Source organism: Somniosus microcephalus, chromosome 28 (genome assembly GCF_052327205.1).
Source record: "Somniosus microcephalus isolate GS21.2 chromosome 28, FLI_Smic_1.0, whole genome shotgun sequence".
NCBI lineage: Eukaryota > Metazoa > Chordata > Chondrichthyes > Squaliformes > Somniosidae > Somniosus > Somniosus microcephalus.
In genome coordinates, this window is record NC_141014.1 from 10,733,884 (window position 1) to 10,760,198 (window position 26,315).

Sequence of the window (26,315 nt, forward strand, 5' to 3'; positions counted from 1 at the left end):
AGAGGCAGAAACCCTCATCGCATTTAAAAAGTACTTGGATATGCCCTTGACGTGCTGTAACTTACAAGGCTACGGAGCAAGAGCTGGAAAGCGGGATTAGGCTGGATAGTGCTTTCTCGGCTGGCATAGACATGATGGGCCGAATGGCCTCCTTCTGTGCCATAAATTTCTATGATTTCTATGATTCTAATAACCCTGAGTTTATGCTCCCTTGTTGATTTCTCAATTAGTGAAAATATGATTTCTCCTCTCAAAATATTTCCTACTTTTGAAAGCCTCCATTAGATCTCCTTTTAACCTTCTCTGTGCCAGTGAAAACATCCTACTTCTTGAAGTGTTCTGGTGACTTTGGTGTGTCCTTTCCACAGAGCTTGAATACCTTTTTTATAATGGGATGCCCAGAGCTGCTCGCTCTGTAGGGAAAAGTGTAAATCTGGAACAATTACTTTAAATTAAATTGCAAGAGTAGAAGAGCCACAGGTTCAAATGAATAAAAGGCAAATTTAGGTCTGTTAACAGGAAGCTATTTTTCACACAAAGAGTGAGCAATACATGGAACAGACTCCTGGGTGGAGCAGAGTCCGCAAAAACCCTGTATTCATTTAAGAACTCCTCGAGTCTCTTCGCCGGGAGCAAGCGGAAGCCAAGCGCAGGCAGCGCAAGGAGCGCACGTCAACCCAAGCACCCCACCCACCCACCCCTTCAACCACCGTCTGCCCCACCTGTGACAGAGACTGTAGGTCCCGCATTGGACTCATCAGCCACATGCGAGCTCATTTTTAATGTGGAAGCAAGTCATCCTCGGTTCCGAGGGACTGCCTAAGAAGAAGAAGATTGGATGCTGGAGGGGAAACTTTAGGGTTATTCTGGATGGATGAACTATGGACCAAATAGCCTTTCACGTCTGTAATTATCTTGTGGTCCTGTGACCTAATCAGCTGAACATCAGGTCTTTGCTATATTCAATGCCCTAGAATCCCTTTGTCTTTTTATGCCCTCTTCTATCTACACTCTCAAATGTAAAGATCCATTTATTGCACTCCTCGATCTCTCGTTTCCTCCACTTTTGTGAAGAATCATACCAGTTGAGGTACATTTCCTGTCACTGTTTTACCCCAAAACGTACTACTTCACATTTCTCTGCATCTACAAACCTATCTGTCGGCTCCACAAACTCACAGCTTTGTCATGCCCCCTAATTTGCTATCATCACCAGACTCGCACATCGTTGTCCTTTGCCGATAATATCCCCTTCACGCCGAATGGAAAAGGTGTGTGGGTAATTTGGATGCTGTCAGGACATGTTACGATTCCTTCTCCCTTATTTAAGCTGGATCTTACGCCAACCGCAGCAAGTCAGAAGCTGCCGCCGCCGCCAGGCATTTCACTCCGCGCTCTTGTCTTTGCCTGCATTGGTGGGAGAAGCTATCGCTCAGCTCGATCGTATCTTACTGCACTCGTCGAAATGACTGCGGCAGCGGTCGCGGCCGCGCGGTCCGCGGGGGTGGGAGGGCCGTAAGCGTCCCGAGCAGAGCAGGACCCCCCTTCTATTGGTCGGCAGCGCTGTCACTCAAGATGACGCTGCCAGCCTATTGGTTGGCCGGCGTGTCGACGTCACGGCTGGCTTGGGCGGGTGGGGTGCTGCACTAACGGCTGGTTCCGCGAGCCGCAGTCCCAGAGCTCGAGTGAGCCACGCCGTTTGAAAGCAGCCGAACGGTTTTATTTTTTGCCAAAAAAAAACCTCCACACAATTATCAGCAAAAAAAATCCACCGCGTTTTTCCACAGAGCCTAATTCAGAAAGGCGAGAGAGTTCGTGAAGCACCCGAATCGCTGAGGTAAGAAGGCAAAAAAAAAAAATCTTTATATTTTTTTCCCGTCGATTTTAATGGTGAAGCGGAAAAGGGAGTGAAACCAGGAAGAGAGTCAGACACCCGGGCCGGCGTGCTCGCCACAGGCAACTTTTCATTCCTGTCTCCTTTTTAAATGTGTGTAAAAGCACAAGCTTAGACGGCAGCCTTGTTCCACTGAGCCACCATACTGAGGGAAATGAGTTTAAAAAAAAATCTACAAGCAGAATCAAGTTTTAAATCTTTTTTGCGCTTGTGTGTGTGTGTGAAGCATTGTTCCTGCATACAATACAAAATACAAATATATGTCTTTTGGTTTTTAAACTTGTGCAAAGTCAGGCGACAGGTAGAGTGGAAACCGCCTTTGGTGTTTGTAGCCCATGTAGAAATGGGCTTGGCTTCCGCCTCATGAGCTTCCTGTCCTTTTTAAAAAAAAAAAAAAATTGTTTTAATGGAAATGTGATTTCCTCCATCAGTCCAAAAATTCCCGTTTCATTCCTCTCCCCACCCCACCCCACAGTATTAACGTCTAAGATTGCAATTTTCAAGTCTGATTGCATCCCTGGAATGTGGAGTGCTGTTCAAAGGGCAGTCAGCATCTACTTCTCATTGTTTTTTTACTATAAAGCAGAATAATCCTGTTTCATTTACAGAGCTGTCCTATTTGAAATAATTGTGCAAGTTAATAGATACCAGAATGTGTTCTGTCTAAGTCAAGTAGTGAAAAGCTGCTTTTGAGAAATTACTAAGATTTTAAAAAAGGACACTTTTTAATTCTCCTTAGATTCTTCCAATTGCAGCTCTCCCTGCCCCCCCAGTGCCCATCCCACAATCATAAAAAATGTTCAGCATCCTAAGGATAGCAATTGAGTCTCTTGTGTCCCAGCTATGTAAGAATTATGGTATAAAGAGCTGCTGTTACAATCTCTGGTGTAGCTCAATCCAAAAGTGAATGTGTGAGGAAGATATGAATGGGTAGATTCCTGTTTAGGAAAAGGACAAAGTTGTGTATAAAGAGACCAGACTGCTGTAACATACTGGGATGCAGCCTGGAAAGCAGTGTGACAATTTAATTGAGCACTAATATAATGACTTCCTTTAAGTCTGTTACTATTACATTTTTTTCCATGAACTGTTCATTGCCCAAATTTGGAGATGATGGTTTGGAGGTGTTTGAAAAGAGGAAGCTTAAATAGTATATAACTTATTTTCTTAAAAGTACTGCAAGTGGGTTCTTTACACTGACTTGTTAACGTTGTGTGTTAGCTTCTTGCTCCGCTTTACCTTCTGAAGATTCTTGTGGGTTTTGCTGCATGCATTGTAGCCCCACCCGGTTCTAAGGGTAAGACAGTGTAATGCAAGTGAAGAGAATGATTCATGGGGAAGTGTGCCGATAACTTACAAAAGCCTTCCTGTTAGCTGGCCAGTAAATTTTTCTGGAATTTGTAAACGTTACTGCTTAAAATTTCTGGTAGCAGCTTATCCTGTCTACTGGTGAAGCAGGCATTTTTACAGACGCTAAGGATATCAAAGAACTTGAATAGTTCTAAAAGGCATGCCTATTATTTTATACTGTTTCTAGTACTGTTAATACAGTAGTGAAATGCTTGCTACGGCCAGTTGCCTCTTGCTTTATTCTTCTCTAATAGTGTGGTCATTTCAATTTGAAATGGAAAAAGAATACTAAACACTATTGCCTCTAAACTTGAACTATCCAAAATTCTGCTGCCCATATCCGAAGTCGTACCAAGTCCCGTTCACCCATCACCCTTGTGCTCCTGGTCTGGCGATGCCTCGATTATTAAAAAAAAAAAAAAATGTCACCCTTGTGTTCAGATCCCTCCGTGGCCTTGCCCCTCCTTATCTCTTTAACCTCCTCCAGTTCTACAACCCTCCGAGATCTGTGCGCTCCTCGAATTCCAGCCTCTTGCGCATCCCCGATTTTCATCGTTCCACCATTGGTGACTGTGTCTTCAGTTGCCTGGGCCCTAAGCTTTGGAATTCCCTCCCTAAACTCCTCTACCCCTCGCCTTCAAAACGCTCCTTAAAACCTCACCTGTCCTAATATCGCCTTGTGTGGCTCGGTGTCAAATTCTGTCTGTAATGTTCCTGTGAAGCACATTGGGACATTTGACTGCATTAAAGGTGCCATAGATATGCAAGTTGTCATCTGCATGACTTGTTAATTTGAGTCTAGATGGCAGTGCATGTTTTCTTTCAAAATGCTGTGCAGTATGTGAACGATTAATCTTAAATATTAATGGGGTGGTTACCCTTTTACATGTTTGAGAATAGTCATTAATTTAACCAGCGACTGCTGGAAAAGGGCTTTGCCATTTTCCAATGTTGCAAAGGGTGTTTGACATTTCCTCTGACGGTTGGCCTTTCAGAAAGAACTGAAATGTCTATTTTTGCAGCTTGTTTTTTTTTCCAATTATTATTCGGGTGCTGGCACCATGTTTTGTACTGATACACAATCATTTGAAAATCGCATGCAATTGAATTGTTTAAACTGGAGTAGCTTTTGCACAAACTATATAGCTTTTCCTGGGTATTGTACACTGGGAAGAGAAAGTTGGTAATAGTCAAAAAATATAATCAGTAAAATACTGTAAAAAGCAAACCCATGTATCTTGCATGAAACAAGGTAGGGCTACAGGCAACAATATTGCCTTTTGCCATCAGCATACAAGTAGTCCAGACTTTTTCAATGTTTTGTGACTTCCAAGTTCTGAGGGGATTAAGGTGTGGCAGGGTGCTCAGGAATGTAGGGCAGTGTTTTGACTTGTTCCTGATGTGCATTCCATGTCATATGCCTTGCTTTGTGTTTCATTCTGGAAAACTTTTTTAAAAATTCAGTGCACCCTTCTTGATAGTTTTCTGCTGTAATACAAAATACTATTGAACCTCAACAATGTTTAAAATGGTGACAAAATGAAATCTACGTATAAAAATTAAGTGTGCAAATAGTTAACAGGAGACAATTTAACTGTATATGTTTTCTTTTACACTTCCAAATGTAAGGTGAACTAATTCTTACAAAACCAATTTTCTTCCCTTGTATAAGTGGCAAATTGTGCCGGTGTTTTCTTGGTTGCGAGTAGCCTTCTGGTATCTTGTCCAAGTGGCACATGCTCATGTGAGCCTAGATATGAGAGTTGCAATGACAAGGGAAGAACAAGGAGGAGGTCCTGCCAAGGGAGTATCAGGACCTAGGAACAAAATTTTTTTTTTTTTTTTTTTTTTTATAAAAAGGATCTCGCGAGTGGTAAACTCTGGATTACTGCCCGAGCTACGTGCTAATTGGCATAGGGATAGACAGCTCAGGAAAGTGATTGTGTGGCTGAAAGAGTGGTGTAGGAAGGAGGGGTTCCGTTTCATGGGACAGGAAGGAGCTGGAGCGCTGGGACAGGCTGCACAAGAACCAGAATGGTACCAAGGTCCTAACGGAAATGATAAATAGGGGCTCCAGATAAGAATTTGAACTAGTAGGAGGGGGGGTGGGGAAATCTGGTGAAAATAACAGTAGCATGAAGATAAAAGAAATAGTTGAGAGTAAAGGTCTGACCAAGGAAAGGAATAAGGGTATCAAATGGTCAGAGAACAGATTCAAGTTATAGAACAGTACTATAAGGTGACTGTTAAAAATAAAATGCAAAGCACAATTCATAACAAATTAAATTGCCTATACAGCAATGTACACAGCATCTAAAACAAAATGGGGAAACTGGAGGCAATAATTTGTAGAGGTGCCAGATATAGTAAGGAAAACTAAAACATGGCAGCATAAAGAACAGGATTGGCAGTTAAATATTGCAAGATATAATGTATTTAGAAAGCATAGGCAAGGAAGAAGGCAGTAGAAAAAAGGGACACAACTACCATTGATAGAAGCAGGATCCATGTGCTTTAAACCATAAGATGGGATCGATCACGCTAATAGGGGTGTACTACAGACCCATGTTCCCTGTAATTTTTTTTGGGCCCATTCAAAAGTCTGCACATGCGCGTTTTTTTCAATTTAAAAGCCTGCTCACCAGCTGCGCTGGACTCCTGGAGCACTGCGCTTCCGTGCGGCTTAATCAATACATTGCTACAGGCCACCTAATAGTGGAATGGAAGTGGAGGACGAAATGTGTAGGCATATCTGTGAAATGAGTAAAAGACACAATAATCATGGGAGATTTCAACTAGCCCCAAATAAGCCGTCAAGAAGAGGTAGTGAAAGGGGACAGGACTGGAGTTTTTAGTCCGTATAAGACTCCTTTATTACCCTGTAAGTAAGAAGCCTCACGAGGAATCAGTGCTGGATCTAGTAATGGGAAATGATCGAGAGCAGATAAGAGAAGTGTAGGGGAGCATCTAGGCAATAGTGATCACAACATAAATACGATTTAAAATAAAGATTGAGACACAAGTAGGACAAAGACTAAAGTACTGTAATAAATTGGAAACAAACTAATTTTGAGGGGATGATGATGAAACTAGGGATGGTAAATTTGGAAAAAAATATTGACACTGAGAACAGTACTGGGAAATATTTAAAAATGTGATCGATAGAGTTCAGGAGAAGTATATTCTGCTTTAAAAAATAACCAATGCGACACTATGGATGAATAGAGAGATGGGGCAAAATTTAAATGAAAGAAAAAGGCATACACTAAGTACATATAGACAATAAAGGAGAAGATGGCACAAGGGAATACAGAGGGGTTTGGCAAGAAGTCAAAAAACAATTAAAGGCAAAGAGGAATTATAAAATGAAATTATCAAGGAATATAAAGATAATTAGTAAAGTATTCTGCAGACAAATAATAAAAGGAAAATTAAGATAGGGATGCATAGGTAATAACGGTGAAATGGCAGAAATATTGAATAGTTACTTTACCTCAATTTTTACCAGGGAGACTAACAAGGCGGACATGACAATAGAAGAGATCAAAAAGGATATCAAGACATTTTAAGATAGAAGGGAGGGAGATAATTGATAAACTAGACAAACTTAGGGAAAATGAAACCCTGGGTCCAGATGGATTGCATCTGCGTGTAAGTAATCTAGGGAAGAGATAGCAGAGGTACGAGTGGATAGCTAATGTTATTCCTATATTTAAAAAGGGAGATGGAATAAATCCATGGAACTATAGACCAGTGAGCTTAATGTCGTTGGTAGGAATGATATTGGAATCTTTACTCAAAAAGCTGTAATAGATAAACATATAGAAACTGAAAATATAATAGTCAGCAACAATTTCAAAATGGATGGTCATGCTTGATAAACCTTACTGAATTATTTGCAGAAGTAACAGAGTAGGCAAGAGTAATGTAGTATAGTGTAATATATGTGGACTTTCAAAAGACCTGTGATAAGGTACCACATAGACTCGGGACTAAGGTCAGAGCATGTGGAACATAGGGGAAAAACCTCCAGTGACTCGAATTGTACCTGACACACAGGATGATGGTTGTGGCTGCCAGAGGCCAGTTGTCGTAGCCACAGGATATCATTGTAGGAGGGAAGCATCACAGGCCCAACCATCTTTAGCTGCTTCATTATTGACCATTCCTCTGTCTTAGTCAGGAGTGGAGCTGTTTGCTGATAATTCCAGTGTTCCGATCCATTCACAACTCTTCTAACAATGAAGTAGGCCACATCAGCCTACAGCAGGAACTGGATAACATTCAAGTAGCAGGTAACATTTGCAACAAATGCCAGATTATGACCATCTTGAACAAAATAAATCCCATCCATCTCCTCTTGGCCTTCAATGACACCACCATCACCAAGTCTCCTGCCATCAACATCTTGATTTGAGGGGGGCTGGTGTCACTATTAACCAGAAGCTTAACTACTGGATCAGCTATATCAACACCGTGATATAGGGCGGAGGCTGCGTACACTGGCGAGTGGCTACACCTGACTCTTCAGAGCCTATCCACCATATACAAGGCAAAAGTTAGGAGTGTGATGGAATACCCACTCAATTGGATGAGTGTAGCAGCAAAAATGCTCAGGAAGCTCAACACATCTGGGCCCGAGCAGTTCGCTTGATCAGTTCTCCTGCACTGGATTCGTTATCCACCCCCTTCATTAGTGCACTGTGGCTGCAGCATGTGCGATCTGGAGGATGCACTGTGGGAATTAACAAAGGTTACTTCGACAGCACCTATCTCCCAGTGACTTATCACCCAGAGCAATTATGTCTTAGAAACGTCATCAGGTCCAAGTCACACACCATCTTGACTTGATATGTTGCTGTTCCTTCATCGCCACTGAGTCGTATCCTGGAATTCCCGACCCAGCAGCGTTGTAGAGCACCATCACTGCAAGATTCAAGTAGTAGCTGTTCCTCCATTAACACCACATCAGGGCAACTTAAGGATGGGCAGTCAATGTGGCCTTGTTGCTGTTGCCTACATTATGACAGCAAATATATATATGTCATAATTATTGTTTGAGATCTGCCTTTTGGTTGAGCATGTAACAGGTTCTGTCCACCTACTCAGATGGATGCGAAAGATCCATGGTATTATTTGAGGGAGTTCTCCCAGTGCTTTGGCCAACAGTCCTGCCTCGACTAACGCCACCAAAAACACATTACCTTGTTGTTCATTTGATGTTTGTGGGTTCTTGCTGTGTGCAAATTTGTTGCCACGTCACAATTATAACTACAATTCAAAAGTAATCTTTTGGTTATGAAGCATTTTGGGATGCCCTGAGGATGTAATAAGGCACTAGATAAATGCAAGTTTATTCTTTATTTTTCTTTATAGTTGATGCGCTATCAATTACTCATAAAAGACTGAGAGTTAGAAGAGTAACTAAAGGCTTTTATTAACAACAGAATGGAGGTCTGCCTCGAGTGGTCGACCGGTCCAGGATACCAAGGGCTGGGGAGCAGTCACCTTTATACTAGGACCTGTGGGAGGAGTCAGCCGAGGCATGTCCAGGCATGTACACAGTGGAATACAAACCGGAATACAAACAGTGGTTTACCACATTCACCCCTTGTTTAAAATTGAGTCCGGCGGGGTGAAGTGTATTAAAAGTTAGTGTATTGGAGTCTCTCCGGAGGTCTTGTCTGCCGCTGTGATCGGCGTGGCGACGGCAGGGGCAGTGAAGCTTCCGGCGTCGAGTCCAGCGTAGGCTGTGGCACAGGCGTGTCGTCCTCGTAGATGTCGAGCGGGTCGCGGGGCCCAGGCCTGCCGTCTGCTGGGGCTGGATATCGGATCGTGGGGGGGGGTGGTAGTGGGTAGTGGGTTACTGTGGTCCCCGAGGGTGCAAGGTCTCTTATGGAGACTGTGTCCTCCCGCCCGTCCGGGTATGCGATGTAAGCATACTGGGGGTTGGCGTGGAGGAGGTCGACCCTCTCGACCAGGGGGTCCGTTTTATGGGTCCTCACGTGTCTTCTCAGTAGGACCGGCCCTGGGGACGTCAGCCATGGCGGTAGCGATGTCCCTGATGTGGACTTCCTTGGGAAGACGAACATTTTCTCATGAGGGGTGGCGTTAGTGGCAGTGCAGAGCAGTGACCGAATAGAGTGGAGCGCATCGGGGAGCACATCCTGCCAGCGGGAGGTTGGAAGGCCCCTAGACTTTAAGGCTAGCAGGACGGCCTTCCAAACTGTCGCATTTTCTCTTTCCACCTGTCCGTTCCCCCGGGGGTTGTAACTGGTGGTCCTGCTTGTGGCAATACCCCTAGTTAGCAGGTACTGACGGAGTTCGTCGCTCATAAACGATGAGCCCCGGTCGCTATGGATATAGCTGGGGAAGCCGAACAGGGTGAAGAGGTTGTTCAGACATTTAATGACCGTGGCACTGGTCATGTCCGGGCAGGGGAAGGCGAACGGGAAACGGGAGTACTCATCAATAATATTGAGGAAGTACACGTTGCGGTCGGAGGAGGGGAGAGGCCCTTTAAAATCAACGCTCAGGCGCTCGAAGGGGCGAGTGGCTTTTATCAGGTGGGCCCTGTCTGGTCTATAAAAGTGTGGTTTGCACTCAGCGCAGACTTGGCAGTTCCTGGTCATGGTCCTGACCTCCTCAATAGAGTAAGGCAGGTTGCGGGCCTTGATGAGGTGGAGGTTACTCTGCTCCAACAGTCGCTGTCGTGTGTAATTGGATCTGTGGCCCGCCACAAAAGCGTCCCGGATAAGTTCCTCTGTGTACACGGCGGCCTTTACATCCTTACAACCACAGGCCCGGCCAAGCACAGACAGTGCCTGAAGGTATTCCACGGTCGATTCCCCAGGTTGTTGTTTACGACTCCCCAGGAGGTGCCTGGCGTACACTTCGTTCACTGGGCGCGTGTACTGGTCCTTGAGGAGCTTGATGGCATCCGCGTACGAGGTCGCATCTTGGATGACCGAGTACACTCGGTGGTTCACTTTGGAGGTCAGGACATCCAGTTTGTCCTCGTCCGATTTGATTGCTTCGGAGGCGGTCAGGAATTTTTCGAAACACTTAAGCCAGTGAGTAAACTTGGTGGATGAGTCCGCCTCCCGATGATCTAAGTCCAGGCATGCTGGTGTGAGGATCTTCTCCATTATAAAAATGTTGTTAATAAAATTGATGCGCTATCAATTACTCATAAAAGACTGAGAGTTAGAAGAGTAACTAAAGGCTTTTATTAACAACAGAATGGAGGTCTGCCTCGAGTGGTCGACCGGTCCAGGATACCAAGGGCTGGGGAGCAGTCACCTTTATACTAGGACCTGTGGGAGGAGTCAGCCGAGGCATGTCCAGGCATGTACACAGTGGAATACAAACAGGACAAACAGGAATACAAACAGTGGTTTACCACAATAGTCAAGAATTTCATTTGGTATAAATGTGGCCCGTGAAAATTTTCGTTCTGTGCCACTTGACAGGATTTTAAAGTGGAGGTCAGATACCTCAGGCCGACACAATTAGATTCTTTAGAGATTGGCTTCAGGGAGTGCTTTTTTGAAGGGAAGTATGCTCCATGCAAAGCAGTAATTGAAGTGATGTTTTTAAAATGAGCTTAGTTTAGAGGCAGCCTATTTTTGTGTTCCACTGCTGTTTTATGTTGTAAATTTCTTCTCCAAATCTGGAGTGCTGCATCCATAATTTAACACTTGGATTGTTTCCCTCACTTTCCCCTGACTTTGTGTGCTTTTCACATTGTGCTGAATGTGTGAGATGATGTCCTGTACTTCTTTTGCTGTTTCCACCCATTTGTTTTTCTCTTCACTTTGAATTGGTCACCGTTTTAGGTTAGTGCTTTAAGGAATTAGAGCTCTGTCTGACCCAGCATATAAAGATACTAAGTAAGCCATACAGGCCAAAAGATCTCTGGTTTGATTTCTGAACTGCTGAGTATGATGCCTTCAGGGGCAGTAGTTGTGATGCTACAATTGGTTTCAGTGCCCCTAGGCTTGGAAGGTCAAAAACCAGACTGCATTCCTGCTTCTGATTGTTAACTAGTGACCCTTACTGGAAGGTGTGCATGCCTTAGGATTGTTACTACCCTCTGTTGTTGAAACCATGTCCTAGTATTCGCAGTCTGGAGTTTCATATGAAGAATGGTCACATGGGGACAGTACTGGATGGCGGATACTCTGCAGTTATGCGATGACAAGAATCTGATCCGCTGAAAGTTGCATTGTTTATCCTGCACGCAAAATGGGAGAGTAGGTTTGTTCGAATTAATCTCTACATGGAAGGCAACTGATTTAATCTGTGCTGAGATATAACAATAGCAATGTGCATTTATATAGTACCTTTAAATGTAGGAAGTTCCAAGGTGCTTCAGAGATGTTAAAAAAAAAAAAAAAAGTCCGAATGGAGGTCAGATACCTTTCCACAGAGGGATGGGAAAATCTGGTGGACTTAATGTGGCCCTGTGAAGTAAACCATATTAACAAAGGCAAGGGAACATCAAGTTTGCCAAATAGGTATAGTAGCTATTTATAGTCTACTGTAATTGAAACTCATTTGCTGAAAAAAAAATCAAATTAGTCAGTTGGCTTGAATTAGGCATTTTAAATAAAAGGATACAAAAGGTTTTTTTTGGTTGCACGATATTAATTTGAATCAAACATCTGAATTGCGGGGAGTAATTTTTTTTCTTCCCAATTTTTCTCCTATAACACTTGCTCGTGTTCATTATTCACTTGTAAGCTTCGACAGTGAATATCGTAATGATATTTGACTGTAGTGCGTGTCACAGTCATAACCATTTTGTGTTCTCATGCGATTTTTCCTCCTCATTTTCTTCCCCTCCCCAGCATATTAGTCTAATTGTAGTGTCCCCAACTACCAACTGAACTAACAGTGCAGACAGGTGATTGAACATGACCTTCTAGTTTGTACAGTTTCGCTATTCACTGGGTAAACTCAGAGCCATGAGGGGAGTTTCGAAACTTATTTAAATGTTCTCTTACTCCTCTTGTATGTTTGCTTATGCTAGTTTCTGAAAGGTCAGTAACTGTTTTTAAAAGGTTGCAAATTTTTACAGATTGCAACATGCCATAGCATTGCAGGTAACTGAGATTGGTACAAGTTTTTTCTTAAGGTACAAATGACTGACAAAAATTGAACAGTTCTGTCTTGTGTTAGCCTTCAAGGTTCAGTTAGTTCAGTCACTTAGTTATAAGGAGTTTATTTTTAAAGAATTTTGTCTCATGCTTAATAACTCAGTACAAATGTTGCAAGTTTTGTTAGATGTCTGCCAAGCTATATTTGAACAGCCAGTTATTTTCAAATGTGGTTGATAGTTATTTGAATCCAGGAAGTCCCGGTAACTCTCCTGGGGGATATTTAACATGTTGTGACGGTTCAGAATCTGGGCAAGTCAATTTGGAACTTTTAAGAGAGATGATTCAGATCAGCACAATCGGCTTAATGGTAAGAAATACAAGAAACAACATTGCATATATAAAAGTTCCCTACAAAAGAATAGTTTTGTTTTTAGATTGCAAATGTTTTTTACTTTTGATATACTCAAGGAATTAAAGCAGTCGTAGATTAATGGGGTCAATCATAACACCGTAGCTACAAGAGCAGGATGGAGGTTGGGTACTCTGTGATGAGTGGCTCACCTGACCCTTCAAAGACTACCCCCCCCCATCTACAAGGCACACATCAGGAGTGTGATGGAATGCTTGCCACTCAGTTGAATGGGTGCAGCAGCAACATTCAGGAAGCTTGACACCATTTGGGATCGAGCAGTTTGCTTGATTGGTTCCCCTGCCACTGTCCTCTATCCATCCCTTCCACTACTGACTCACTGAAGAACCAGTATGTACAATCTACAGAATACAAAGGTTACTTTGACAACACCTCCCTCCTCCTGTGACCTCTGCCAGAAAAGGACTAGAGCAACAATGTCATGGGAACTCCATCACCTCCAAGTCTCATACCATCCTGATTTGATACGTACTGCTGTCCTTTCATCATTGCTGGGTCAGTATTCTGCAATTCCCTGCCCAGCTACTGTGGGAGCACCGTCACCACAAGAGCTCCAGTGGTTCAGAGAGAAGCTGAACCACGACCTTCTCTCTGCAACTAGGGATGGACTTTGTCTGCCTGGGAGCAAACAATAAAAAGCTAGTTTAGATTTCCCCTCTGCCCCTCATAAATGCATAACACTTGAGTGACGTGGCGAATAGAAGTGTAACCTATTAATTTAGAGGACGATCCAGTGTGGTTGCATTTGATGAGATTTAAAATTGGGTTGCTTAGTTGGGATGAAGTCTCCCAATGTTATAATTTCTGGACCCCAAAGGGTCCAGAAATGTTTCTTTCTTTGTTGAAGGTTTTTTCCTAGCACAAAATGGAACTGAGTCCACAATGTCATGGGAACTCCAGCACCTCCAAGTCTCGTACCATCCTGATCGTGAACAAAGTCAGGTCATGTCTATTTTTTAATAGAATATACCGCTTGCCAGGCTAAAGCTGCCATGAAAAATGAGTGACTTCCGACTACAGGAATCTACTTGGAAGGGTTGGAATGTTCAGTGTCAAGTTTTAATGAAGCATTTGTGCTGCACTTGCTGATTGTGATGGTTTACATTTCCTTGTATTACTACAGTCTTGACATTTCCTCACTTCCGCCTCCAGCTGCACAGGCAAAAAGATAAGGTTCATGCTTGTTAAGATTCTAACATTATATGGCCTAGAAATTCGGTGGGCTGCGCCACCAGTTAGCGCCCAAAGAGGGCACTTAGTGGCTTTAGCGGCACTGGCCACGCCCCCCGCGAAATTTAGCGGGGTGCTAATGGCGGCGTTAGCCTGTCGCGCTGCGCCGCCACCGATGACATCATCGGTGTGCGCAGTGCCCCACTTCCGCCCCGATCGCGATATTGGGTCGCGCCCCCTGCTGTAATGCCAGTCGCAATGTGCGACCGGTTCAGGGGGGCTGACCTGTGGAGGTAGTGGCGCTAATTAAAGGGGAGGTGCGGGCCGGCCATTTCTTTTGCTGGCCGCCTGCCAGCACCTCCTCGCGCTGCCGTCCCCGGCTTCCTGAGCCCCCCTCGGGCAGTGCCGGCTGTGTCCCAAGAGCCCAGCACCGAGGAGAGGTGCCGGGCTCTTTTGCCGGCACTCGCAATCTCTGATCGCGCTGGTGCAGGCCCCTCCCCTTTAAGAAGGGGAGGAAGGCCTGCAGTACCGCAGCACGTAGAAAAAGCCTTCAATGCACATCTCCCACTGTCATCTCATGACTTGCTTGAGAGGTGCTCCCAACTGCTTTATCTGCCTGCCTGCCTAGCTGGAGGGGAAGTCAGTAATGAATGTTAAAGAAAGAAAAAATGAAAATGATGGTGGGAACCCTGACAGCTGAAGGATTAGCCTGAAGCTACTCCTGCAGGCAATTATTAGAGCTACTGAGTTCATACTTGAAATGGCCATTTTTTCCAAATAAAGTTGGTGCCTCTGGACCAGATTTTGCTGGAATGGGGCATCTCACGGCGTACCCTGTTAGTTATATACTTAGAATTGCACGTTTAGATTTTTTAAAAATTTGCCCATAAAGCACAAAGTTGCTGGAAGTGTGAGCTGATAACAGGGCATCTGGGACCTCGGTGAACAGTGGGACAAACAGTGTGTGGTTAACCACTTTTGTCGTTCACTATCGTTACACTATAGTTATCACTGTTATATCGTTACTCTCTGGTTATCACTGTTCACACTGTTGTATCACTATACGAGGTCGCCTCTTGTCACGCTGTTATACCTGGGCTGACCACTGTTGACTCTGCCCATGGCTCCACCTACCTGCCCAGGTATAAAGGTGGTCGACTGGCTGGTATTCCTCCTTGTTGGATCTGATCACCCACGAGGGTGGGCTCTGTTATTTAGCCAATAAAAACCTATAGTTACTTTCTTAACTCGTCGCTTTTCATTGGATGAATTGATAGGTATATCAATTTTATTGGCTAAATTTTAAAATGTCGACACTTGAGCAGTCAAACGACCAGCCAAGCGACCAGCCAGACGCCCAGCTCCAACAGCCACAGCAGCCAGCCTGGCTGCGAGCCCTCCGACCACCGTACCTGGATCTAAACCCACAGGCAGCAAACTCAGCCCTCGACTTTGAACACTGGCTGAGCTGTTTCGAATCCTACCTGGGAGAATCCGGCGTGCCTCAGAAATCCATGCTAAGAGTTCTGACCGCCCAAGTGAGCCCTAAAGTATTCGCACTCATCCGGGACCTTAAAACATACGAAGCCGCCATCAACCTGCTGAAACAACAGTACCGGAGCCCGGTAAACTCCATGTATGCCAGACACCTCCTAAGATCCCGCCCGCAACAGCCAGGAGAGTCGGTAGATGAATTTTTACGGGCGTTACAAGCACTCGGCAGGGACTGTGACTTTAAAGCGGTATCAGCGGCAGAAAATACTGAAGATAATGTCCGCGATGCCTTCGTGAAAGGCCTGCGGTCCGACTACGCACGGCAAAGACTTCTTGAAGCAAAGGACCTTGACCTGAACACAGCTGCAGCCCTCGCTCGCTCCCTAGAAGTGGCCCATCGGGACCTCGAGGCGTACTCCAGGTACAGTAATTTGTGACCCTGGGACTCGGGACCGACGCCGACCGCGATACCCCTCGCAGCGCCGCCCCTGGGACCTACCTCTGCGTCGGCGTCCCGGACCCGATCGGGACCGCCACCCCCGGTACCGGCTGCGACTTCGGACCCCAGCGATTGGGCCGCCGGCTGCTTCTGCGGCCAGGCGAAACATCCTAGGGCGCGCTGCCCAGCGAGAAACGCGACGTGCTCAAGCTGCCTGAAGAAAGGCCACTTTGCTAAGGCCTGCAGAGGCCAACAGAGATCAACAGAGGCCAGCAGTGCCTCATGCGAGTTGTGGGGGCGGCCATCTTCCATCAAGGCCACAGATGCCAGCATCCCCACGTGAGTCATGGGGGTGGCCATCTTTGATCCAGGCAACCGACACCAGCAGTGCCTCATGTGAGTTGTGGGGGCAGCCATCTTCTCCGCCATTTTGTCCAACCTCGTGGGCGCCGCCATTTTACCCTCCACGCTCGACCGCCACCTCGCCTCCGGACTCGACCACCGCCTCACCCGCAGACTACGGCAGCTCGCTGAGCCACACACTAGCCTCCGTCACACTGGACCAAGCCCGCCCGCACCACCTGTCCAAGTCCATGATGGACATCAAAGTAAACGGCCGCGCCACGACCTGCCTGTTAGACAGCGGAAGCACGGAGAGTTTCATCCACCCAGACACGGTGAGCCACTACTCCCTCACTGTCCGGCCAACGCGCAACCGGATCTCGATGGCATCGAGGTCCCACGCCACAGACATCAGCGGCTACTGTGTCGTGACCCTGTCGGTTAAGGGCACGGAGTATAAAAATTTTAAACTCCTCGTCCTGCCCCAGCTCTGCGCTGCCGTCCTACTAGGGCTGGACTTCCAATCCCACCTCCAAAGCGTCACTCTAGCATACGGCGGACCCCTCCCCCCACTCACAGTCGACAACCAGCAGCCTTTAAACCGCCCACCGCGTAACACCTGCGGCCTATCCACCCTCAAGGTCCCGCCACCTTACCTGTTCGCTAACCTCACCCCCGACTGCAAACCCGTCGCTACCAAGAGCAGGCGGTACAGCGCCGGGGACAGAGCCTTCATTAGCTCTGAGGTGCAGCGTCTCCTGAAGGAGGGCATCATCGAGGGGAGCAGCAGCCCCTGGCGTGCCCAGGTCGTGGTCGTTAAGACCGGCAATAAAAACCGCCTGGTCATCGACTACAGCCAGACCATAAACCGGTACACCCAGCTGGACGCATACCCCCTTCCCCGCATATCTGATATGGTCAATCAGATTGCACAATACCAAGTATTCTCTACCATCGACCTTAAGTCGGCCTACCACCAACTCCCTATCCGCCCTGAGTACCGCCTTCGAGGCGAATGGCCGCCTCTACCACTTCCTTAGGGTTCCCTTCAGCGTCACCAACGGGGTTTCGGTCTGGGTCGCCTCTTGTCACGCTGTTATACCTGGGCTGACCACTGCTGACTCCGCCCATGGCTCCACCTACCTGCCCAGGTATAAAGGTGGTCGACTGGCTGGTATTCCTCCTTGTTGGATCCGATCACCCACGAGGGTGGGCTCTGTTATTTAGCCAATAAAAACCTATAGTTACTTTCTTAACTCGTCGCTTTTCATTGGATGAATTGATAGGTATGTCACAGTGCATCTCCTTAACCACTGAGATTAAAGGATTGAGAAATAAACAGGAAGGACTGAAGGAAATGGGGTGAATTCAATATTAAATCATGTACAGAAATAGAGGGAAAGAAAGGTTGGATTAAAAGAGGCAAAGGAAAAGTAAGAATTTAAAATTTGACATTTTTAAAATCTCTTAAAATAATTCACAACCTGAAGGAATGAAACTCCATACTTACAATTATTTACTTTCTGGGCCAGAGAGGTTGACTGGCAGTCAGTAACAATTATGACGTTGTTAACAGGGTACTTGCGCTGATGATTGCTAGACTTAAAGTTATGTGGTGAGATTAACGGGCAATTAATGTGCAAATGCAGCAACTGCATGAAAATCACGGGGAGGTGCTGTTTACACGAAGCTAAAGGTGGAGCGGCGCAAACCCGCCAGCAACTTATGCCGATTCGCAACTCACGGGGCATCGCTGTCATCACAAGTTGCTGGCCAATGTGTGCATTAATAACGGTGTGTGTCGTTCACACGCCTTATTTCTTAACGATATCTGGCCCTATAAATTATATCGTGAACGTGTTCTTGGGGAGCGAGAAGAGGAAAGAAAAATTTCAAACTGTTTATACACTGTGCTTTATTAAGCTCCTCTTTGATCTTTGGGACAGGAAGGGAATGGAGGGAGTCGGGCTGCTTTCTTATGGAACTTCCTGTCTATTGTGTCGTCAGGGTTGTCATACTGACAAGTATCCAGATATTCTTGTGATTTAGGAATAACATTCAGTGTATGGAGGAGACTGACATACTTTAGAACGATTGAGTAGCAAATGATTCTCAACAACTTCGTGTGGAGCATAGAAAATATTTGTGAGCTGTCGTTTGTCCATGTGGACTAAATTAACTTTTGGAATTTTGTTTTACAAAACAAACAGGGAATACACATTAAATGGTAGGACACTGAGTAGTGTCGAGGAACAAAGGGACCTTGGAGTGCATGTTCACAGATCCCTGAAGGTAGCAGGCCAGGTAGATAAGGTGGTTAAGAAGGCATACGGGATGCTTGCCTTTATTAGCCGTAGCATAGAATACAAGAGCAGGGGGGTTATGCTTCAACTGGATAAAACACGAGTTAGGCCTCAGCTAGAATACTGCGTGCAGTTCTGGTCACATTACAGGAAAGATGTGATTGCACTAGAGAGGGTACAGAGGAGATTTACGAGGATGTTGCCGGGAGTAGAGAATCTTAGCTATGAGGAAAGACTGGATGGGCTGGGTCTGTTTTCCTTGGAACAGAGGAGGCTGAGGGGAGACCTTATTGAGGTGTATAAAATTATGAGGGGCCTAGATAAAGTAGACAGAAAGGACCTATTTCCCTGAGCAAAGGGGTCAAAAACCAGGGGGCACAGATTTAAAGTAATTGGTGGAAGGATGAGGGGATTTTAGGGGAAATTTCTTCACCCAGAGGGTTGTGGGGGTCTGGAACTCACTGCCTGAAAGGGTGGTAGAGGCAGGAACCCTAACCACATTTTTAAAAAGTACTTGGATGTGCACTTGGGATGCTGTAACCTGCAGGGCTATGGACCAAGAGCTGGGAAGTGGGATTAGGCTGGATAGCTCTTTGTCGGCCGGCGCGGGCACAATAGGCCGAAATGGCCTCCTTCCGTGCTGTAACTTTCTCTGATTCTAACAGTTCATTGAGCAACATTTTAAAGGAGTTTAACACTTTCAGAAATGGATTAAAAAAAATATATATATAAATTCTATCTTTTAGTTCTTCATTTCCTCAGCATTAACTTGCTGCTATATGGTTCCTCTGGTGCCTTCAGCCCTCTGTACCTTGTCCAAATGTCATTGTTTGTGTAACTCTGAACTGAGTGTGATTGTGGGAATCACAACTGAGATACATACTTTCCAACAGTAGTTTCTGAATGCTGATCTGTGGGAGAACTGCCTGCCTTCATTTCCCCTTCCCAGTTTACCAAGGGCACTATATAGTACCCTCACCCTCTCTGAGATCAACTAACTAAGCATGTTGGCGATTCTCCAGGAAAGTCCCTGGTTGCGATCCTAGGCTGTGCTGAGTTTGATGATCTCAGCCAGGATCAGGGTAATGCACTGAACCAGGGAATTACCCTCACCCTGGCTCAGATCATCAAACTCCACACAGCCGAGGAATTGAACCTGAGACTTTGCTGGACAGTGTTTATTCTGTGTTACTCCCCTTAGCATGCTATCACTCACTGTCTAGCCATTGTTATAACTTTTTTGAATGCGCGAGTCGCAACTAACTTTTGGGGATCTCTGGGATAAAAAGGAGGAAAAAAGATCCGTCAGGTTTCCCTCTCCTGATGGTACCATGACTTCTGAGTGGCAGTGCTTGTGTGTAATTCAGGTGAGGATGGAATTGGATTTGTAACTCCCTGTCCCCAATACACAGTTGAATAAACGTGTCATCGGATCATCTTGACTGCTACATTGCCAGATTGTTTCTAACTGCTTCAATTTTTTCCTAAGCCACAGCAAAACTGGGATTTAAAAATTTCTTGCTGACTTGTCCTCAAGGAAATAATGTTTACTGAATACAGATGTCACTCTGAGCCTAGCTGAAATGTACATAATTATAGTCTGTAGGCTGAAATTAGAGCTCCTCCACCAAGATTCTCCAGATTCTTTTTTTTTCCATTTTATGGAGTTTAATTCACCACAGGGCCTACTTTTAATGCAACTGCATTGAAGATATTTGAGAGTTAGAAATCTTAATAAACAACATTTGAATATGTCAACTTAAACAAAATAGCAATATGGCAGCTTTAAATGTGGCACTCACACTGGCAAGATACTACCTCTTGCACCGATGCCCCTTTCTACCATTGGGAAGATGATGGTTTGTGTTTCCTCCAAAGGACTCATCAATTTTGATTTCACTGTTGGTCCAGAGGAATTGAAATTGATGCTACCAGCCTTCGCTCTACCAGAAGTGCGATGCTTTACATTTGAACTCTTTTTACGAGTGACTTCAATTATCCTTGCATGCTCCTACTGTGTCATGAAGGCAGTGAGTAGCTGAATTGGTGTAGACCAGGGCGCTTCTAGATTTCTATCCTGGTTTATGTTGAGTTAGCTCCGCTGCAGTGGTGGTCGGAGTAGGGCAATTTACCTCGTCATCCCCAGGTTAGTGGTGAGAAAATTGACACTACATAAGAATATAAGACGTAGGAGCAAGAGTAGGTCATTTGGCCCCTCGAGCCTGCTCCAGCCATTCAATAAGATCATGGCTGATCTGATCTTGACCTCAACTCCACTTCCCTGCCCGCTCCCCATAACCCTTGACTCCCTTATCGTTCAAAAATCTGTCTATCTCCACCTTAAATATATTCAGTGACCCAGCCGCCACAGCTCTCTGGGGAAGAGAATTCCAAAGATTGACGACCCTCTGAGACAAGAAATTCCTCCTTATTTCCAATTTAAATGGGTGTCCCCTTATTCTGAAATTATGCCTCCTAGTTCTAGATTCCCCTACGAGGGGAAACATCCTCTCTGCATCTACACTGTCAAGCCACTTCAGAATCTTATGTTTCAATGAGATCCCCTCTCATTCTTCTAAACTCCAATGAGTATAGGCCCAATCTGCTTAACCTTTCTTCATAAGACAACCCCTTCATCTCAGGAATCAACCTCGTGAACCTTCTCTGAACTGCCTCCAATGCAAGTATATCCTTCCTTAAATAAGGAGACCAAAACTGTACACAGCAATCCAGGTGTGGTCTCACCAACGCCCTGTACAGTTGTAACAGGACTGCCCTACTTTTATACTCCATTTCCTTTGCAATAAAGGTCAGCATTCCATTTGCCTTCCTAATTACTTGCTGTACCTGCATGCTAACTTTTTGTGATTCATGTACAAGGACCCCCAGACCCCTCTGTACCTCAGCATTTTGTAATCTCTCCCTAGTTCCCATCCCTGATCACAGTTGCCTAATTCCTGCTGGAAGTGTGTGTGTTGGGCAAGAAAAGGACCGGGCTTGGCTGTGATGCTCTCGTATTTGAAGTCTGTGTGTAGGCTCATGCTTATCTATTTGGGTGAAGTACAAGAGAGTACCTGGGAATTTGAAACCATACCTCAGCAGGGAGTCAAGCCTTCAAAGGTGGCGTCTTTCGGATGAGACATGAAATCGATGCCCTAGTTCCCTTCTCTACCCTATCAAATCCGTTAATCATCTTAAACACCTTAATCTTCTATACTCAAGGGAATACAAGCCTAGTTTATGCAACCTGTCATCATTTAACCCTGGTATCATTCTGGTGAATCTGCACTGCACCCCCTCTAAGGCCAGTCTATCTTTCCTGAGGTGGGGTGCCCAGAACTGAACGCAGTACTCCAGATGCGGTCTAAACAGAGCCACAACCATAGCATAACTTCCACCCCTTTATATTCCAACCCCCTCCTCCTTGAGATAAAGGCTAGCATTCTATTAGCCTTTTTAATCGTGTACCTGTCCACTAGCTTTTAGTGATTTCTGTACATGGACTCCTATAAATCTCTGTTCCTTCACAGTTCCTAGGTTCTTACCATTTCGAAAATACTCTGACCTATCTTGCTTGGATTAAAAGTGGATGACCACATACTTTCCCACATTGAACTCTCATCTGCCACAGTTGTCCCTACTCATTTGATCTATCCATGTCCCTTTGCAAGTTTCTGCTCCCATCTGCACTACTTACTGTGCCTTAGTGTTGTCAGCAAACTTGGATATACAGCTCTCTATTCCATCATCTAAGTCATTGATAAATATAGTGAAATGCTGAGGCCCCAGTGCAGATTCCTGGGGGACATCGCTCGACGCATCCTGCCAATTGGAGTACATACCCATTATCCCTACTCTCCTTCCGTCTAACCAATTCCCTACCCATGTGAATAGGTTGCCTCTAATTCCACGCGCTTTCATTTTTGCTAACAGTCACTTGTGTGGAACCTTATTGAATGCCTTCTGGAAGTCCATATAAATAACATCCATAGACACTCTGTTATCTACCATGTTACTGATCTCCTCAAAAAATACTAGTTAGACATGACGAAGGGCCATCGACCTGAAACGTTAACTCTGTTTCTCTCTCCACGATGCTGCCTGACCTGTTGAGTATTTCCAACATTTTCTGTTTCAGATTTCCAGCATCTGCAATATTTTGCTATTGTACTAGTTAGACATGACTTGCCCTTTACAAGTCCGTACTGGCTCTCTCTGATCAGTTCATATTTCTCAATGTTCAGTCACTCTGTCCCTAATAACAGACTCTAGTAGGATCTTTCTTTTCTCTCTATCGAGATGCACCCCATTTAACCAAGTTGAGAGAGCTTCAGTGCACTTGGCAGCAAACCAGACTTGGGGACCACAGAAGTATGCATAGCGCTATTGCTGGAGTTTAACCAGCTAAATTTGCGCAGCTTACCAGCAGAGTCTTGGTGAACTTCCTGCTGCTTGTTCAGCTGGGATCATTTTCCTAGTTATGACCGTGGCTTGAAGAGCTATCTGGAGCCAAGTGGTAAGAATCCTAGCTATTAATGACTGGCTGAAACTTCAGGATAGTATTGAGGGAGTGCTGCATTATCGGAGGTGCCATATTATTATACTGTATATACGCACACGTATACACAGCCCCAGAAAAGTTGACATGGCCTAGAATATAAGCTAATGGCATGTGAAAACGGGTAATCGCACAGCGTGCAATGGGGTGCAAGTTTGTAACTTGAGCTGTAGGCAAACTGAACTTTTTTTTTTATTCGTTCATGGGATGCGGGCGTTGCTGGCAAGGCCAGCATTTATTGCCCATCCCTAATTGCCCTCGAGAAGGTGGTGGTGAGCAGCCTTCTTGAACCGCTGCAGTCCGTGTGGTGAAGGTACTCCCACAGTGCTGTTAGGGAGGGAGTTCCAGGATTTTGACCCAGTGACGATGAAGGATCGGCAATATATTTCCAAGTCAGGACGGTGTGTGAACTGGAGGGGAACTTGGAGGTGGTGGTGTTCCCATGCGCCTGCTGCCCTTGTCCTTCTAGGTGGAAGAGGCCGTGGGTTTGGGAGGTGCTGCCGAAGAAGCCTTGGCGAGTTGCTGCAGTGCATCTTGTAGACGGTACATGGCTTCATTCTTACTGGAGGAAATTAACCATGAACAAATGAAAGCTGGAAAGGGGATATAAATGTTGAACATGCAAGATCTGTTTTCAAGATGGGTCTGGGGACATGCACCCTCAGAAAATGTACTTTTGACACTTTTTTTTTAATTTGGTGCATTTCTCAGTATTTTGGAATCTACAATTAATGTGGGCGTTGCATTTTTTTCTAAGAGCATTTGGTCAATTTTATTGAAAACAATCCTTTATTTGCGATTTGGGAATTAATTGTTTTAAAAAATTTTTTTCCCAAAGAGTATAAATCATCTTATTGAAGGGGAAAAAATAGCCAGCAAATTTCGAAGTGTATACCCCTGTGGTTCTGTTCTTTGCCATCTGGCTTTCAGTTTTCCCTCGGACAGGATAGAATATTGGTTGCAGCTTTACAAAAGGTGATCAGTACAGTTCTTGTTTACTCATTCATTATCTTGCTGCCCCCACCCCCAATCTGTGAAGGGAGAATGTTACTTCCATTCTTTAAATCTTAGTATATTCCTTTTTCAAAATATATAGGGCTATAGCTCCCATTTTATTTGCATTTTAGTGGGATCTAGGAATACACCCAATAGTAAGTGAACTCCGAGCTGAAGCTGTTGCTTTTGGAGCTGACGCTATTGTCGTGGTAACATTTTAGTTTGAGGAACCCTTAAGCTAATGGAATTGACAATGGGTTCATGCCTTTTGCAAACAATGGTTATTTGCTTATCCTAATGACCAGATGTGCAAGCTCCAGGCTGTGGGCTGTTTTCTTGGTTCAGTTTTATTCTATTTTTCTTTTTGTGGGCCCAGAGACTTGGAAAAGGGATGTGTACTTAAGGGATGGGTGTAGTGACAATTTATTTAAAAATTAAAAAAAAAAAAATTTGTTTATGCGATGTGCCCATCCCTAATTGCCCTTGAGTAGGTGGTGGTGAACCGCTGCAGTCCATGTGGTGATGGTACTCCCACAGTGTTGTTAGGTAGGGAGTTCCAGGATTTTGACCCAGCGACGATGAAGGATCGGTGATAGTCAGGATGGTATGTGACTTGGAGGTGGTAGTGCTCCCATGTGCCTGCTGCCCTTGTCCTTCTAGGTGAAAGAGTTTGTGGGTTTGGGAGGTGCTGTCGAAGAAACCTTGGCGAGTTGCTGCAGTGCATCTTGTAGATGGTGCACACTACAGCCACGGTACACCGGTGGTGGAGGGAGTGAATGTTTGAGGTGGTGGATGGGGTGCCAATCAAGCGGGCTGCTTTGTCCTGGATGGTGTCGAGCATCTTGTGTTGTTGGAGCTGCACTCACCCAGGCATATGCATTGTCTCTTTCTTTCTCCCCTTCACTTTGCTCATCTATCCCCTGTACATTTGCCTTATATAAGTTGCTCATGATGGCTTTTACTTTCAGCAATGCCTGCAAGGAGAGCAATATGCAGTTTCATAACTGTATATGCAGCTCAGTTAATAAAGGCACTTTTACCTTAAGTATCATTGATGGCAGATCCTTGGTTCCCCAGCTGTCAACAGTATTTGTACATAGTGTGTGACTTCCAAAGTTGCATTCACATTGGGTCTTGGAAGTTGTTGCCAGACATGCTGGCCTTCTAAATGGGCATAATCAATTTTTAAAAAATTCATTTGTATGGGATGTGGGCGTCGCTGGCAAGGCCAGCATTTATTGCCCATGAGAAGGTTCAGTATGTCTGCATGCTTCTTATTATGTAGATACGCAGAATCAGCATAACAAAAATTGAATTCCCAATAAAATCAGGCAATTGCAATAAAACTGATCTCTATCCTAACAATCAACTGCAGGGAGAGTGGTTTCAGATTGGTATAACCTCTTGAGAAGGTTGGTGGAGGGAGCAAGATTGTTTTCTTTGGTGCCCAAGATGTAAATGTACCTTTTTAACATTACAGAAAATGAAGTACATCTATAAACCAAACCTGCAATAGGGCATTAGTGACTTGTATTGCATGTTGACTTTGTACAATTTGGTTGGTGGGGGGGGGGGGGGAATAATTTGAAGCAGCTGTCGAAAAAAGATATAATCTGATCATCATTTCTAATAGACAGGGAATCTGCCTCTTGGTTTTATATGTAGGATTGTTTCTGAGTACAGTGTATCACTCTTTCAATTTTATACTTTTACATTCAATATATTGTGCCACTGTTTGTTTATGATTTAATGATGGAAGCCACAATTTCTGATGTCGTCAAGGCTTAGATTAGTTCACATTTACAGGTGCCGAGTATGGGTGTGGTGAGAACTGATCTGTTGGAAATATGTCTACAGACTGGCTTAAACTTTTACATTGTACCGTTCAGGCCCAGCTGGTATTTTCCTTATCGGCTTCAGTTTCATGAAGATGCTTGACCAGAAATAAATTCAGCCTTTTTTCACATAGATTGTATACTGATCCAGAAAAGTGTTTGAGACTTCACTGTAATTTAAGAGTGGTTCCATTTAGATGAAAATGCCCAAAAAAGTATTCTAAAATGAACAGTTAAACTCCACATTTATAATGTTGGAACCCAGAGCATTCATCTGTACACATTTCTCACCTTGTCTTGCATTGCTGAGTTTTTAAACAGGTTAAACTAACTGAAACATTGTTTAATAGTGATGGGTGTTGCAAACTTGAATTCAATGCCTGTTTTAAATTAACACTTG

General features: G+C 44.8%; 1 protein-coding gene across 3 annotated transcripts in view; it reads left to right on the forward strand.

Moving 5' to 3' along the window:
- The first annotated feature begins 1,651 nt into the window (after positions 1–1,651).
- The window catches only part of LOC147098781 (myosin-9-like), a 148,368-nt gene continuing 123,704 nt past the window's right edge, over positions 1,652–26,315 (forward strand). For 2 of the 3 annotated variants that reach the window (XM_085969461.1, XM_085969463.1), the window contains exon 1: positions 1,652–1,837. The gene's annotated coding sequence lies outside the window, so the exon portion shown is untranslated. Of the gene's footprint in view, positions 1,838–1,864; positions 1,988–26,315 lie in introns of those variants that run through there. The other variant, XM_085969462.1, reaches the window with a different exon arrangement.